This window comes from Prionailurus viverrinus, chromosome D4 (genome assembly GCF_022837055.1).
Source record: "Prionailurus viverrinus isolate Anna chromosome D4, UM_Priviv_1.0, whole genome shotgun sequence".
Lineage (NCBI taxonomy): Eukaryota > Metazoa > Chordata > Mammalia > Carnivora > Felidae > Prionailurus > Prionailurus viverrinus.
Genome location: NC_062573.1, coordinates 73,817,543 through 73,834,010, shown reverse-complemented (window position 1 = coordinate 73,834,010; position 16,468 = coordinate 73,817,543). Strand labels below are relative to the sequence as shown.

At 37.8% G+C, this 16,468-nt stretch overlaps 1 protein-coding gene across 3 annotated transcripts in view; it reads right to left on the bottom strand.

Moving 5' to 3' along the window:
- ABHD17B (abhydrolase domain containing 17B, depalmitoylase) overlaps positions 1-16,468 on the bottom strand; it is a 52,951-nt gene that overhangs the window by 19,476 nt on the left and 17,007 nt on the right. The window contains exon 1 of one of the 3 annotated variants that reach the window (XM_047830947.1): positions 341-796. The exons of the other annotated variants lie outside the window; for them this stretch is intronic. The gene's annotated coding sequence lies outside the window, so the exon portion shown is untranslated. Of the gene's footprint in view, positions 1-340; positions 797-16,468 lie in introns of those variants that run through there. 3 annotated transcript variants of the gene reach the window in all.

The window sequence follows — 16,468 nt, the reverse complement described above, 5'->3', positions numbered from 1 at the left end:
AAAAATTTTTTGAAGTACTATATTTACTTCAAATAGAAAGGAGAAATTTTAGTAAAACGATTTTCTTTTAAAAGGAATCATGTCAGTTACTTTTTAAGGTAGAATTATACTTTTTATTTAATTTTATTTTTTTTTAATTTACATCCAAATTAGCATACAGTACAACAATGATTTCAGGAGAGTTATCCTTTTTAAATACTAGTAAGATTCTAGAAATACTTGGAGAACAACTGGGTCAATGAGTCACTTGAAAACACCCTAGAAAATGTAATTTTAGTGGTAAATGGAATAGATGCCTTAATTAACTGTGAGTTTAGAAAAGTTTATAGGAAAAACTTACCAGGTCGTGACAAAATAAGATTCCTTTCCCACTGGTGAGAAGAGTTGGGGTTAGACACACAAAAAAAGTTGAGGTGAAGGTGACAACAATCTACCAGAGTTGCCAAAAGTCTCAATCCTAGCATTTCATTATGAACCTATTTTTTTTTTTAGTTAAAAAACAAAACAAAACAAAACAGGCAGTAAGGATTGGAAGATCAGAAGTGAGGAAGTTGGAGAGCCTATAAACTATTCCAAACAAACTTATCTGGACCAGAAGTCCTAACGTAAGTCAATGTGACCACTTCTATACTTATGTTCTCCCTCAGCTTAATATTTACTGTAATATAGGAGCCATTAACTATATATAGCTATTTAAATTAAATATTCAGTCCCTCAGTCATACTAGCCACATATGACTAGTGCCTACCAAAATGCATAGTGAAGAATGAACATTTCCAACACTGCAAGAAAGCCCTATTGGGCACTGAACTAGAATCTTTCAAACTCAGGCAATCAAGAATGAGAGTTTACATGCTTCCTATCCATACTAGCTTGAAATGCTGGAGCGCTTTCCTTCCTGGCCTGTCCATCAAAGTATATATGGGCAATTTTTGTAGATCCTATTGAATACTGCAAATGTCACACAACAAAATGAGATTACCTACATAATACTGTTTTAGAAGAATGTATTTTGGGAAAAATATTACAACATCTAACCCAATTCTTTTTTAAGGTTTTAAATTCCAGTTAACATACAGTGTAATAGGGGTTTTCAAGTGTACAATATAGTCAATCAACATCTCCATACAACACCCAGTGCTAATCACAGCAAATGCACTCCTTAATCCCCATCACCTATTTCACCCCTCCCCCCACCCACCTGCCCTCTGGTAACCATCAGTTTGTTCTCTGGTAGTCTTTTCTTGGTTTGCCCCTCTCTTTTTTTCCCCCTTTGCGCATTTGTTTTGCTTCTTAACTTCTACATATGAGTGAAATTATGTATTGGGTCTTTCTCTAACTTATTTTGCTTAGTATTATACTCTCTAGCTCCATCCATGTAAATGACAAGATTTCATTATTTTTCATGGCTGAGTAATTGTGTCTGTGTATGTGTACACGTACACATACACACACACACACACACACACACACACACCCCTTTATCCATTCATCAGTAGATGGACACTTGGGCTATTTCCATAATTTGGCTACTGCAGATAATGCTGCTATACACATCAGGGTACATGGATCCCTTTGAATTAGTATTTTTGTATTCTCTGCATCAAACCCAATTTTAACGTAAAGGCCATTTTATTAAAAATGAGCAATGACGGGCGCCTGGGTGGATTCAGTTGGTTAAGTGTCCGATTCTTGATTTCAGTCCTAGTCATGATCTCATGGTTTGTGGGATCAAGCCCCACCCACATCATGGTCCACGTTGACAGAGTCTTGCTTGGGATTCTCTCTCTCTCTTCTCTCTACCCCTACCCCTGCTTGCACGCACTCTCTCAAAATAAACGTTAGGGAAAAAAATGTGCTAGAAAAAAAAAGATCAATACAAATCAATTAAGACATTTATACATTTCAATGCATGTTTCTGATGTATCAAAGGGATTCACATTCTTGAAAGGTTCTCCATGGGCTGGAACTGCCAGCAAGCCATAAGAAACTATAAAAACATTTGTGATTAGGGGCGCCTGGGTGGCTCAGTCGGTTAAGCAGCCGACTTCAGCTCAGGTCATGATCTCGTGGTCCGTGAGTTTGAGCCCTGCATCGGGCTCTGTGCTGACAGCTCAGAGCCTGGAGCCTGTTTCAGATTCTGTGTCTCCCTCTCTCTGACCCTCCCCCGTTCATGCTGTGTCTCTGTCTCAAAAATAAATAAACGTTAAAAAAAAAATTAAAAAAAAAAAACATTTGTGATTATATGCCAAGTAAATTTTTTTTAATATTTATTTCTGAATGTAGTCCATCCAATATTCTAAACACTTACAATCCTGATGATGCACTTAAGTAAAACCCTAACAAGCAAATCAAGCCTTCCTAATAATTAAGTAGAAAGATAGTTTGTTGACTTTTATATATGTCATTATCACAGATTCCTATAAAGCTTTTGGTGACTGGAAAATGAATTATAGCTTAGCTTTCAAAGTCACACCTGTACATGTTGCTGAGCATAAACTAAAACATGAACAGGCACATGTTTTCCCCCCTTAATCATCAGTTTTTGGCACCACTCCTGAAAGACTTTCCAAAACATGATTATCCCCAAAGTTCATAGAAAAGCTTCATAATACATTGGTACTATATACCAATACATATTCCACAAATACATATTATTCTCTTCATTTTTTAAAGAGTTTATTTATTTATTCTGAGAGTGAGAGAGAGCGAGCACGTATACACGAGTAGAACAAGGGCTGAGAGAATCCCAAGCAGCCTCCACAATGTCAGCACGGAGACTGATGCAGGGCTAGACCTCACCAACTGTGAGATAATGACCTGAGCTGAAATCAAGAGTCAGATGCTTAACTGACTAAGCCACAGGTGCCCCTCTCTCCTCCATTTATAAGCAGTAAGATCTTTTTCTGGGAAACTTCTCAGGTGAACACTTATTCAATGTGTTCCACAGTACATAATACCCATCTATAGTAGGATAAAATCTAAATGACTACTTCATTTAGTAATCAAAATTAACGACTACTTCATTGCTGACTATAAATGATAAACACAATCTTTTCACAAAGAAGATTCATATTACTGGTATCTCAACTGAATTCCTAAGAGTTAAAAAAAAAAATTCAAACCATACAGGAGGTTAAAAAATAAAAAAAATAAGGCTCACTGCCAGGCTAAAATAGGGACTGGTTAAAAGTCAATTGAAAAATTCAGTTTCCTAGATATCCTCCCCAACTAAGAAGACCAGAAGTTACACTGGAGGAACTATTAGACTAATCTGAAGTTAAGATCCAGAAATATGGAGGTTCCATGGATCATTGGGAGAATGAGAAGCATGAGTGTTGTCACGGTGACAGAGAGCTAGATCCTCTTCTGTAAGCGGATGTCAATATGTGAGAAATAGTGATATAATACCATTATCTAAAGATACAGAGGTAAACATACAAAGAATACTTCAAAAATAAGTACATGCCCTGGGAAAGGATATATCAAAGAGATAGAACGGGGGCCTGGGCTTGCCAATTTTCATAACAAACAAATCATTTGGCTTCTTAACCATGTGTTTATATGAATTCAATAAAAAAAATAACTTAAGACAAGAAATCTCCTAATTCCAGTTCAAACCCAAACTGGGTTCAAATCAAATCCAGAAATTATGACTTTGGGTCATTTGTTTTTAGTTTTGGTGTTTCCTACTGTACTCATTTAACCTTTATTATGATGTATCCTCATTCTAAAAGATTCAGAAAATTTACCCTATTTTCTTTCATCTCTGCTTATTCTGTATATTTATAGTTTTCATTGGTTATTTTAATAACTTTAATTATTATAAATAATTATATTTATATAATTGAACCTTTACTTCTTGTTCCATCAAATTTAGGAAGTTTCCACTGGCTCCTCATGTACTCACATACCTAAGTTTTATCTCATTTGCAGCTTGTTTTACAACTATTCTGTTTTCCTATGTTTTTTCTTTAGGTTGATTTTTAAAAATTGAGTAACAACAAAAACTATTTATAATATTATTCACTGCCATCAAAGCAGTGCGATAAAACCCAGAGAATGAATAGTTATTTTAGATCACTTAATTCCAAGTGTTGAGGTGTTTACACTCAGGTAATTGCTCAAAAATAAGGCACATGTCAATTTGCTTCATATTTGGACTTTCTGAAGAGACTAATTTTACCCCACAAGCTTTTTAGCATATTTAACACATTCTAACTTCTTACTCTCGGAATCTGTGCCAACAGAATCCATGTTGTTTTTGAAGACATTCTCAGACCCCAGTGAGTTCTGTTTTAACCTGAAACAATTATGATCTGGGCCAGTACATAGCACAGTTGTTGGTCTACCCAGAATTACATTTTTCATTACGTATTTGTGTTGTTTCTTAATCTCACATTTTAACCTTTTGGTGAGATTCTTTGGTTTTGTTGTAATATATTTCCAAGCCTTTTGCCCTGCCTTCTTCCCAAGGACCTGGGGAAGAAAACCAGATTTTTACACACATACTTTCAAAAAGCTCTTATTTTGGTTTCATACCTAGGAGAAACTAGGTAGGCATGCTTCACAATTATAGATTGTTTTTAAAACTTTCCCTCAAAATTTAAATTATTGGCTCACATCTTCTAGCATCCTATGGTGATGTGTAACACCAATCTAATTTTTGTTTTTTGAAGTGATGCCCATCTCTATCTCACAAAAAATTGACAAGATTCTCCTTTATCTTTCTTTAGCTCTGAAATCAACGTGTGTGTTATTTTTCATCCATTCTATTTGCATTTAGCAGGTCCTTTTGATCAAAAACCCCAGGACTTGATTTAACAAAGACTTTTCCTTCTATTATTTTTTAAAAAATTATTTCCTCTATTGTCTCTATTCCATTAGGAATTCCAATTTAAAACTCCTAGGATCATCTATTATACCTACTTTTCTTTCCTTTTCCCATCTCTTTCAGCTCTGTGCTCTAGGGAATTTCTTGTAAGTTCATCTTACAGATCATTACTTTAATATTCTAGAGTGTAGAATCAATTCTAACATTAGGATTCTGTTTCAGTTTTATGGGTGCAATATCATCCTCTCAAATCTGTCTTAGAATATTAATGTAGACAGATTTTTGTTGTTCTGTCCATCTGTGTTTTTTGGATAATGTTTGTTGCCCTGTTCATCTTGGATTTTCATGCTGTGGGATTGGTTCTTCACTGTTCATTTTAATAAAATAAGGAAGATTACTGGGGATATACTACTTTATGTGAGAATAGGACTCAAGTCTCAAATCTCTCTCTCACATACACCTTGTACACACACGTACACACACACACACACACACACACACACACACACACACACACCATCCATCTATCTCTGCCTATGGCACAAACAAGTGTCTTATGTTTATCATGCTTAATGGGAATAGAAGATACTTTACAAATACTCAAGGACACAAAATAGTTTAGCTCAAACTATTTGATCTAGTAATGCAATTAGGGCTTCTAACAGGTACAGGGTGGGCCAGAAACCACTAAGCTAACAATTAAGAGACCTGGCTTTGGCTTTCAGTTCTAATTTTACTACTAATAACTTGGGAGTTTAGGAAAGTCAAGCTCTTTATATACAATTTTCTTTTTCTATAAAATGAGAAGTTTGGACTAGATATTAAGGATTCTTCTTTATGCAACTTTATAACTAAGATGCTTTTAAATTCTCACTTCTGATTCATTCAATATTCTGTAGCATGTAAAAGAATAAAGAAATTTATAATTTGACAAACTTCAGATATGCTCAAAGCTTCCCCCCAACAACTAAAAACAAAGTACCTCAAGGACATTAATTTGTATTAGGCAAGTTTTAGTTAATGACTTATAATTTGGGAGGGGGGAGGTAATAAAGGTAGAGGAGGAATGTGCAGGTGTTTGTGAGGGGGTGAGAGAGATTTCTGAATCTTATAACTATTTTCCAAAATTAGTGATTTCTTTATCTCCTGGCCACTGTGGGGAAACAATGCTTAGTTTTAAAAATTGTGGTAAAATATACATAACATTTATCATTTTAAGCATTTTTAAGTGTACAATTCTGTGGCATTAGTACATTTACATTATGTTGCACTCATCACCATCAGCTGGATCATATGATATTTGTCATAAAATATCCTATTTGTCCTTTTGAGACTGGCTTATTCCACTTAGCATAGTATCTTTACGTTTATCACATTGTAGCATGTGTTAGAATCTCCTTCCCTTTAAAAGCTGAATAATATCCCACTTTATGTATATACCACATTTTCCTTATTTATTATTAATCTGTTGGACACTTGTTGGCTGAGAGCAATGCTATTATGAACATGGGTGAATAAACATCTGTTACAGTCTCTGATTTCATTTCTTTTGGTAGGGAATAATGTTTCGAAAAGCATAAAAATATTTTTAGTTTTACTCTAATGTAGATTTATTGTTTGAATTCTTACTTTCCATCAATCAAAAACAAAGAGATGTCACATCCAGCAACTTGTATAGTTAAATAAAACTGGCTAATATTTCAAAGTAAATTTTAAAGTTGGAGGTAAATATACTTAAAAATTTAACATATGATACATGAAAATTATGTGAGCTCTCAAGTATTCAAAAAAAGAAAAAAAAGTTCCTGGGGCTCCTGGCTGGCTCAGTCGGGAGTGAATGCAACTCTTGATCTTGGGATTTTGAGTTCAAGCTGCATGTTGGGGGTGGAGTTTACTTAACAACAACAACAACAACAACAACAACAACAACAATAACAACAATACTTAAGGTCCTAAAATAAAACTTTATGTATTTCAATTTAAAAATTTTTTAATATTTATTTTTATCTTTGGGAGACAGAGTGCAAATGGGAGGGGCATAGAGAGAGGGAGACACAGAATCTGAAGTAGGCTCCAGGCTCTGAGGTGTCAGCACAGAGGCGGACATGGAGTTTAAACCAATGAAGCACGGGATCATGACCTGGACCTAAGTCGGACACCTAACCAACTGACCCACCCAGTTTAAATTTATATTTAAACATTTACCCTGCAAATTCTCTAAGTTTAAAAAGTTTTTAACATTTTATATCTACAGTACACTGAATTATCACTAAAAAATTAAATTCCACTCCATACATCTTTTTATTTAAAAAAAATTTTTTTTTAATGTTTATTTATTTTTGAGAGAGACAGAATGCGAGTGGGTTGGGGCAAAGAGAGAGGGAGGCACAGAATCTGAAGGCGGCTCCAGGCTCCAAGCTGTCAGCACAGAGTCCAACGCGGGGCTCGAACTCAGGAGCCATGAGATCATGCATGACCTGAGCTGAAGTCGGACGCTCAACCGACTGAGCCACCTTTCAGAAAAGTATCTTCTGAAAGTATGGAAATGTATGGCGCACCTGGGTGGCCAGTCGGTTGAGCGTCCGACTTCGACTCAGGTCATGATCTCGCGGCTCGTGAGTTTGAGCCTTGCGTCCGGCTCTGTGCTGACAGCTCACAAAGACTGAAGCCGGCTACGGATTCTGTCTCCCCCTCTCTCTCTCTGCCCCTCCCCAGCTTCCACTCTGTCTCTGTCTCTCAAAAATGAATAAATGCTAAAAAAATTTTTTTTAAGTATGGAAATGTATATGAAGGGCCCAGGAAGTCCGGTTTCAAGGAGCTAGACTTCCTGGGCTTAAAAATGTTTCTTTTTTGTATAATTAGCCAACTGACTACTTTGTAAATTACCAACGTTTTGAACCTTATTACATACATATTTCATTTCATATACTTAACATTCAAGTATATCTACTTCTCGCAATGGCTGTCACACAGAAGTCACTCAAAAGCCCATGTTAGCTGAGCTTAAGGTCATAAAACAAGACAAATCAAATAGTATTATCACTAACTTTCACACTGAAGAATCTAAATTTGCAGGTTTGAAATTGTGGTAGGTTATGAAAGCCAAGCTACTGTTCATTTATAAAAATACAATTATATGTAGCTAGATCCTATAAAACCTTCCTAAGTATTAACCTTATTTAATCCTCAGAACAACCCTATAAGACAGATGCCATTATCCTCCCCCTGGCCCAATTTAGAGAAGAAGAAACAGAGAAGTTTAAATCCTCTAAGATCACATTGCTAGTAAATAGTAAAACCAGTTTTCATATTCAGCAGTTTGGGTCCAGGGGACATGCTCTTTAATCACAGAGTTAAATTAGTGTGTAAGAATGAAACGTTTTGCTATGGTGTGAACATGGAGAGAGAATAATAAATCCAGCAGCAGAAGAAAAATAAGGATGAAAGACCTTCCCATTTCATATCCAAAAACCCCAACAAATATTAAGTTAAAAAAAAATCCAGGGGCACCTGGGTGGCTCAGTTGGTTAAGTGCCTGATTTGGGCTCAGGTCTTGATCTCAGGGTTCGTTAAGTCTGAGCCCCGCGCGTTGGGCTCTGTGCTGACACCTCAGAGCCTGGAATGTGCTTCAGATTTTGTCTCAAAAATAAACATTTAAAAAAAACTAAGACTGGATGAAGAAAATAAGTGGTTCAGAATGTGAGAGAATGTATCTGGGGAAAGAGGAAGTGGTTTTGGTTACCAGACGGCAAAAAATAAGTAAAATCTGAACTGGTATCTATATATTCACAGCTTTGCTTGCTCTTTCCTGAGGATTGAGGTCGCTCTTTTAAAAAGGCAAATTTTGGAGTGTTTTGGGGCTGGCTTAATCAGAAGAGCATGTGGCTCTTAAACCAAGGATTGTGAGTTCCAATTCTACGTTGGGTGTAGAGATTACTTAAATAAAACTAAAAACTAACTAAGTAAATAAAATAAAAAGGGCAAATTTTACTTATTATGTGAAAATAATATTATTTCAGTGAGCTTCAAATGTGTAAGGATTTCACAAGTCTTTGGATATATCCTTCAATATTATTAAATGGGCCACCAAACTGTTCTCAAAGGTGGCATCAGTTTGTAGTAACATCTGTACTACCAACCCATGGGGATTTGTCATTTGGATTAACTCTGATACATTAATGAATGTAAGTGATACTCTGTTAAGATGTCAACGAATGGTACTGCAACTAGAAATTAATTTGGGAAGAACTGAAATCTTTCAGTGCACAATTTATATTCTTGAACAAGATATCCCTTTTTACATCTTTTTAAAAATTCTATTTGCAACTACGTGGATGGAACTAGAGGGTATTATGCTAAGCGAAATTAGTCAGTTGGAAAAAGACAAATATCATATGACTTCACTCATATGATTCTAAGACACAGAAAAGATGAACACAAAGGAAGGGAAGCAAAAATAGTATAAAAACAGGGAGGGGGACAAAACATAAGAGACTCTTATATATGGAGAACAAACAGAGGGTTACTGGAGGGGTTGTGTGTGTGTGTGGGGGGGGGGGGGGGGCTAAATGGGTAAGGGGCATTGAGGAATCTACCCCTGAAATCATTGTTGCACTACATGCTAACTTGGATGTAAATTAAAAAAAAAAAAAAAAATTCTACTTTCTTATCTTTGTTGATGTATAGAAATGCAATGTTTTTGTGCACTGACAGTACACATGTGAGTTTTTGTAAATTCTTATTCTCTAATTGTTTTTTCTTCTTTTACAGCACTTTACTACCAGAATTCCAGCACACTTTCTTAATGTTGAAACACTGATGGTATTCTTTTTCTAAGGATAACTTTTCCTACAGAATTTTTATGGATGTCCTTTAGAGATTAAGGAAGTTTCCTTCTTTCCTAGTTTTTCAGAGCTTTAACAGGATAAATTCCAAAAACCCAACTTGACATTCGTGGAATAATCCTAAATTGGTGATAATGTAAATCTTTTTAATGTATTGCCAGACTCACTTTGCTAATAGTTTACATAGAATTTTTTCATTTATATTTAATGATTGAGAATGGCCTTTCATGGTCTATTTTCATACACTCGTCAGGTTTTTGTAGATTATATGTTAACCTCATATAATTTAGTTGGGGAGTGTTCTCTCTGTGCTAAAGAAAAATTAGTTGTATTTTCTTATAGTCAATAATTAGATTTACTAACATGTTTTTTGTTTTAAAGTTTTTTGATCTGTTGTCTCTTACTATCTTTTCCCTCTATATTTAATTCTTTTTAAAAATACTTATGGTCAACTATACTTCAACTGAAAAAAAATCAAATTGTCTACTTTTAATATGTGCAGCTTATGGTCAATTACACCTTAATAAAGTATTTAAAAAAACAAACACTTCTGTAGTAGCTGTCTACCCCAATGAAGTCAGAGAAATGGATGATACCTCACAAAACAATGCTGCCTACCGCACAGAAACTGCTAATATAATGAGTCTATTGAACAATGTCTGATAGTTAGACTTTTAGAATTAATAGATTCACCATTCAGTGTCAATTACTTGAGGACAGATGAAGAGGTCTGTCCTTGCAATGATGTATAATGGGAATACTACCTATCTCACAGGGTTGCTTTGAGAATTAAGTAAAATAAGCAAGACCTAACAAATCTGAAATTCAAACTGAGAGGTTTTCTGTTCCAAGAAACACTAAGAGCTGAGATCCAATCAGTCACTGGTACCAGAATTCTATCTCCAAGCCTTAAATGTGCTGTTGAATGATTTGTTTCTATGAAAGCTTGGCAACCTCCCTGGGCTATGCGTTAGCATGGAAACAGACGGAATTGGTATTGGTGATACATAAACCAGCTTGGAATGTGAGCCACTTTGGAGCCCTTGAATAATTCCTTTCCCACTAAGGTACTTGTGGCCATTGTTGTTGTATTACATTTTACTTTTTTTTTTTAATGTTTATTTTTGAAAGAGAGAGACACACACACAGTATGAATGGGGGAGGCAGAGAGAGGGAGACACAGAATCCGAAGCAGGTTCCAGGCTCTGAGCTGTCAGCACAGACAGCTATCAGCACAGCCCCCCTGATGCGGGGCTAAAACCCACAAACCATGAGATCATGACCTGAGGGAAGTCGGATGCTTAACCGACTGAGCCACCCAGGCGCCCCTATATTTTACTTTCTTTTTGAGCCCTCTTTCTCTAGTCTGATATTTCTGAGTTTTATTCTGTTACCTTCTATCTGAAGTTTGAGTTTCTGTCCAGTTTCCTTATGCCTGAATTCTCCCTTCAATTTTTAAGACTTGGTTATGTGCTTTATTTCACTTTCAAATCACTCTTAGCTCCATGCTTACAAGCACATAAATCATCCACCCAACCCCTACACTAAATCCAAGCTTCTACTTGGGTAGAGGGGGCTAAAGATAATAATGTGCAGAAGGCACTCACTGTAAAGGGAGGCAAACTGGCTGCCCAGTGTACCTCGTGAGAGGGCAGACTAATCCCCAGAGAGCCACTGGGTCCACTGGGGACCCTGGGTGGCTTGTAACTGAAAAAGATCTGAAGGTAACGTATATGATAACTGAGTTTACTGGCAGGAAGCCTGATGACAATTCTGCTTGTGCTTCAGGGTGACAGACCATTTTAACAAAGGTAGGCCACCTAAAATGTCTCAGTTCTAAACAGGAAAAAAACCTAGGGTGGCTGGATCCAAATCCATCCCTCTTTTTTTATGTTTCATTTCAGAATTTTCATCTCCCTGAGAAGAGCGTCTCTTGGAATTATTAGGAGGCATGGATATGGTAGATTCCTGAGCAATGGAAAGCTTGGTAGACTTTGTACTAACCCAATGGACACATTCACAGTGAGACCAAAAGTCATCCCTATCCAATGAGGTACCATTATCAAGGGAAAGTAGGTGGATAAATGCACAAGGATGTTACACAGGAACTTTGACCTAGACGTCTGACAGGGGCTTTGAGGAGCAGCATGTGTTTATGTTGCTCCTTTACTCTCTGTCAGTTGTGGGGCCAAGTACAAATCACCAACCCCATGATTACACATTGCTTAGAAGTCCTATCCTCTGTCTCCCCCACCATGTCAACAACAATTTGAGTTTCAGTGGTTGCCATCAGAAAGGTGTTCTTAGATATGGAAGCCAAGATACTATAACCCTTCAAGGACTGACTAGACCTAATTACATGCCTAAGGCCTATGTCCTGGTCAAATGGGCATACTGTCTCTCAGGGCTGAATTAACTATTTTTTGCATCTTACTCAAGATTTTCCTGCTTTTTGCAGAAGAGCAGTGTGGAAAATTTCAGCTCTGCCAACTTTAAGTGACATTTCGGGAACCGTTCTCACTGCTGCTTGTTCTGCCCTCTTAGACCAGCTTTGACTGAACTAGGGGTGCATTAAGAAGGCTATAAGCCAGGGGCACCTGGGTGGCACAGTTGGTTAAGTGACCAGCTCTTGGTTTTGGCTCAGGTCATGATCTCATGGTTCATGACTTCGAGCCCCGTGTTGGGCTCTGCACTGACAAGGCAGAGCTTGCTCGGGATTCTCTGTCTCTCTCTCAAAGTAAATAAATACAACTTAAAAACAAAAAAGAAGGCTATAAGCCAATGTTGATCTGTAAAGTAGGAAAGTGCTACATTACCTTTCTTTGAAAAGTCTGGGTAATCTGAAGAATGTATCAAGCCTTTACCCTCTACCATGCCATCTAGTCAATACTCTAATGCTTAATAAATTGTTTCTTATTAACATCCTCTACCCCAAATGGCAACACAGTGATATACTGCTCTCAGACTTGACGTTGGACAAACCCTTATGTGGATGGTTCTGAGCTAGGTACTCTTTATAATCAATCCCATGCAAAATTGAAATCAGTAGGTTATCAGCTTGGGGTCAAGCCTGAAAATCACCTGAGCTAGCACCACTATTAAGAATATCCGGGGATGCCTCAGTTGCTCAGTCAGCTAAGCGTCCAACTATTGATTTTGGCTCAGGTCATGAGTTCAAGCCCCACTTCAGGCTCTGTGATGACAGAGCAGAGCCTGCTTGGGATTCTCTATCTCTCCCATTCTCTGTCCCTCCCCCACTAGCTCTCTCTCTCAAAATAAATAAACATTAAAAAAAAAAAAAAAGAGGGCCTCCTGTGTGGCTCTGTTGATTAATTAACCATCTGACTTTGGCTTAGGTCATCATCTCACAGTTTTTGAGTTTGAGCCCCACGTAAGGCTCTGTGCTGACAGCTGAGAGCCTGGAGTCTTCTTCAGATTCTGTGTCTCCCTCTCTCTGCCCCTCCCCTGCTCATGCTCTGTCTGTCTGTCTCTCAAAAATAAACATTAAAAAAAGAAAAAGAACATCTGTGGTTCTAGAACTGCCAAAACTGTATGCAAAGTTTGTAGAAGCAGCATCCAAAACATTTAAAAACAGAGTGCCCTGAAAACAATCTTCTCAAAAGTCTGGAAGTTCTTCAGTTAAGATTTCTGTTACATATTCATTTTATCCTCAAGTCTTACCATGCACCCAATCTAGAATGACTATGGCATCTTACTTTTTATAGAGGTATCTGAAAAGCTATAAAAACTCATCCCTTTTGCATGTATGTGACGGAGATCTCCAAAGTTGCACGGAGGCTTTTCCGTCACAAAAGAAACCAACCTGGATGTTAACCTACCTATACCTTGATTCTGTAAATACTCATTCTGTCCCAAACTTTACTTCTCAATGATTAATAGTCTCAGTTCTAGGCAGGAATTTCTACTTTGTACTCCTGACTTCAATTTCTTTTTTCTCTTTTGGCACTGCACACAAACTAAATTACAATTCTGGTAGCAGACTTCTTATTCTTGGTCTGGGGATATGCCTTCACCTGGCCATTAAGGAATACCCCTAGTTCTTTTACCTTCCCAGTGGAGGTTCCAGAGGACTTGGTCAAGATATTATACTTCTAAAAAAATACCTTGAACCCTTATTGGAGGTAGATTTACAGATAACTGGGGAGGGGAGAGGATTAGAATTCTGGTCTGTGAATATAACGAGATGCCAGAGTTTTAGAGTAAGGCTGCCAGCTTTTCACAGAAGATCTGTAAAAAGGTACTAAAATTATCACGCTAATATCAACTGAAGAAACAGGGATATACACATTTCTCTTCTCCTAAAAGACATACACAAACTCCTTCCTGAGGACAAAGGACTATCACTTTCTCCCCACCTTTTATTTAAATGTTTGTGTGTTTGTTTCTTTGTTTATTTATTGAGAGAGTGTGACCCGGGGAGGGGCAGAGAGAGAGGCAGACAGAATCTGAAGCAGGCTCCAGGCTCTGAGCTGTCAGCAGAGCCCAACATAAGGCTTGGGCTCTAACTCGTGAACACTGAGGTCATAACATGAGCAGAAGTCAGAGGCTTTAATGGACTGAGCCACCCAGACACTCCTATCCCCACCTTTTAAAAGGCAAATGTGCTTCCCTGAGAAAAGAGAAAACACCAAGTGGTGGAGACACCAGTGCTGTGGAAGGGTCCTGTGATGGGAGGCCAGAGCGGTAGCTTCTGGTGGCTTTTACAGAAGCATCCAGGGGTCAGGGTCGTGGTGGGAGTCGAAGCCGCCAAGACCACAGAGCTCACAGAGTCAAGGCCGAAGAAAAGGAGTGGATCCCCATGACCAAGCTGTGCCTCCTGGTCAAAGACATGAAAATCACTTCCTGGAGGAGATCTATCTCTTCTCCCTGCCCACCAAGGAATATGAGATTACTGACTTTTTCCTGGGGGCATCCCTCAAGGATAAGGTTTTGAAGACTATGTTGGCACAAAAGCAGACTCCCAGTGGACCAGGTTCTAGGTATTTGTTGTCATCGGAGAGGACAATGGACATGTCCATTGTGGACTTAACTGGGTGTTAAGTGCTCCAGGGAGGTAGCCACTGCTATCCGTGAGGCCATAATCTCCGCCAAGCTTTCCAGTGACCTGTGTGGCTAGGTGACTCGGGGAACAAGATCATCAGGCCCCACACTGTCCCATGCAGGGTGAGCAGCCACTGTCGCTCTGTGCTGGTCAGTCTCATCCTCAGCCCCAGGGGCACTGGCACTGTCTCCGTCCCTGAGCCCAAGAAGATACGGACGATGACAGTACTGACGCCTGCTACACGCCAGCCAGGGTCTGCCCTGCCCCCCGGGCAACTTCACCAAGGCCACTTTTGATTCCCAAGACCTACACCTGTCTCCCCTCCCTGACCTCTGGAAAGAGAATGTTCATCAAGTCTCCCTATCAGGAATTCACTGACCATCTTGTAAAGACACACACCAGAGTCTCTGTGCAGTGGGCACAGGCTCCAGTTGTGTTTACCACATAGTCTTAAACAAGAAAGAAGATAATTAAAGCCTGTTAAAGAAAAAAAAGGCAAATGTCATGATTAAAAAGAAAACTAGAAAAGAGAAAACTCATCAAGTCTATGTATACATTTTCATGTTGATACATAAAGGGTTCTTTTTGGGTTAGGAATATTGTGTGTGCGTGTGTGTGCGTGTGTGTGTGTGTGTGTGTATGTATGTATATATATATATACACACATACATACTTCCAGAAGCTTTGGGGCTGTTATATGGAAAACTTCTTAGAATAAAATAAGGCTTGGGATATCTACTTGTAGACTCCACAAAGTAGGGAATAAGAAAATTTTTATGGAAGACACATAAATTTATAACTAGAAATAATTTTAAATGCCAATTAATGCTAATAGATTGATTTACCCTTCTTACCTAAAGATTAATCCAAGAAAAGTTACAGCTCTCTTTCTCCCTATAAAGAGGAGCTCCAATAAGTTATAAAATTAATTACAGTTGGCTTAGAGGGCTTTAACACATCCATATTATTAACTTCTTGTAACCTTGTTATATAGGATATGAAATCATCTAGCAAAGAAACTACTTCCTAAGACATAAAACTTCTAACAATGTCAAGGGCTGGAAAAAATCATGAGCTTCTCCTTATAGTGAGGAAGAAATGTCAACTATCATTTATTTTAAAAATCAGAAGAACATATAAAAGTATACACAATGACTACTGTCAATTTAACTACGTATCAGGTTTCATCCTCCTGCCTTTAAAAAAATTTTTTTTTTCCATAACTGGTCTGTGGTATAGTATAAAGAACCCTGGTCTATGAATGAGAAAGGCTGGATTCTATTCCCTACTCTCACACTAACTAGCTCTGAGACATTAAGGAAGTCACTTTTCCCTGGATCTCAGCCTCCTTATCTCTAACATCAAAGGCTTGAATTCAATGGCACTTAAATTACATTCTAGGATATAGGCCTCTTAATCTTGAATGTAAGTATAAAGTAGCTAAGAACGACTAATGGAGTAAGTGTCTGAATATAATGGGAACAAAGTAATAATTTATTCATTCCAAAAGGTTTTTTGGACTCTTGGACTTTCCTCTTATTAAATGTACCTAGGGTCTTATCTTTTTTTCTCTGACAGTTACCTTTTCCCTTAGTTTCTTTAGCTTTTATCTTCTACTTTAACATTTTGTCCAAAAACTCCTTTTTTTAAGAAAAAACATTTTTTAATGTTTTTATTCAGTTTTTGGGAGAGACGGCGGGGGGGGGGGGGAAAGACATGGAGGGAGAG